Genomic DNA, 1,871 nt, shown 5'->3' with positions numbered 1-1,871 from the left:
TTTGCTTCTGTTTACCCCCTCCCTCAATCTTCCCTCCCTTTATCATCCCCCTGCTCTCTTGTCCCTTTTCCACCCCCCATTTTCCTGTAGGGTAAGATAGATTTCCATACCCAATTGAGTGTGTATGTTTTCCCTCCTTAAGCCAAATCCCATGAAAGTAAGATCCACTCATTCCCTCTCACCTTTCCCCATTTCCCCTCCACTGTAAAAAGTCTTTTTTTTTTTTTTTTCGGTGAGGCAATTGGGGTTAAGTGACCTGCCCAGGGTCACACAGCTAGTAAGTGTCAAGTGTTTCATCTGAGGCCAGATTTGAACTCAGGTACTCCTGACTTCAGGGCCAGTGCTCTATCTACTGCGCCACCTAGCTGCCCCTAGGGTATTTTTTAAGGTGTTATTTTCTTCAGTATTTATTTGGGTCTCCTTTAGCAAGCTGTTGACTTGTTTTTCATGATTTTCTTGCATCACTCTCATTTCTCTTCCCAGTTTTTCCTCTACTTCTCTTACTTGCTTCTCAAAATCCTTTTTGAGCTCTTCCATGGCTTGGGACCAATTCACATTTTTCTTGGAGGCTTTGGATGTAGGAGCTTTGACTTTGTTGTCTTCTGGTTGTATGTTTTGATCCTCTTTGTCACCAAAGAAAGATTCTATGATCTGACTTTTTTTGTGTGTGCAGTTTGCTCATGATCCCAGCCAATTTCTTGAGTTTTAAACTCTTTGTTAAGGTAGGGGTCTGCTTCCAGTGTGGAGAATGTACTGTCCCAAGCTTCAGGGGTTTTGTGCAGCTGTTTTCAGAAATACTTCTAGGGACCTGTAAATTTTCAGTTCTTCCAAGGTGGGATGATAAGGGGTGAGCTGTTTACTTCTTTCTTGGCCTGTGCCCTGATCTATGAGTGACCACAAACACTCTTTTCTGCCTTGGAATTGTGAGGAGGATTTCCTCTTCACCACCACTGCAAGCTCCACCAGCACTCTTCCTCTCCTCAGGACCACCACCCAGAACTGTGACCCAGATCCAAGCATGGGCAAAGCAAGAGAATCTTGCACCAGCAAAGAGATCCTTGCAATCCTCCTCTGATCAGCCACTCAATTCCCCCTCAGTCTGTGGGCCAGAAGCTCTGGAGGCAGCCACTGCCCCTGGGCCATAGAGATTAGGGCTGGGACCCCAAGCTTCTCTCTCACTGCAGACACAGACTTTTCCTACTGACCTTCTAAGTTGTCTTTGGTGTTCATGGGTTGAGAAGTCTGGAAACTGCCACAGCTGCCCATGATTCAGTCCTCTGAGGGCTGTTCTAGGTTTGCTGAAGCCTATTTTGCATGTGCGCCCATGCTGAGCTACATTTCTCTCCCAGCCCCGCACAATAGACCTTTCTAATCAACCATCCAGGTTGTCTTGGGCTGGAAATTTGTTTCACTCTGTCTTTTTGTGGGTTCTGCTGCTTTACAATTTGTTTAGAGACATTTTTTTATAGGTATTTGGAAGGGTTTGGGGGAGAGCTCAAGCAAGTGGCTGCTTTTACTCTGCCATCTTGGCTCTGTCCCTGTCCCTGGTCACTCTGGAGAGAACAATTGCAACTGAACAATAAGATCAGAAGCCAGATTGCAGGAGGTTTAGAAGAGAGTGAGGCAGGTTTTTCAAGAAGAAAAACTGAGCACTAAAAGAGAAATATAGAGATATAAAGCAGTTAAATAGATTCTATAGGTAAACTGAGTCAGGCTATAGAACAAATTATTTTACTTACCATGGGCTAATTTTAGAAGAGAAATTTATAAATTACCAAGGTAACCAAGAACACTCAGAGTCAGAGAAATCCTCTCATTCAGTTAATGAGGGTAATAATTAAATCATTTTGGGAAGTTTCAAATTTCCCTTT

The sequence above is a fragment of the Vombatus ursinus genome, unplaced genomic scaffold (assembly GCF_900497805.2).
Source record: "Vombatus ursinus unplaced genomic scaffold, bare-nosed wombat genome assembly UNPS02014959.1, whole genome shotgun sequence".
NCBI classification, from domain to species: domain Eukaryota; kingdom Metazoa; phylum Chordata; class Mammalia; order Diprotodontia; family Vombatidae; genus Vombatus; species Vombatus ursinus.
The sequence above is the reverse complement of the archived record's forward strand: the minus strand, read 5'-3'. Positions refer to the sequence as shown.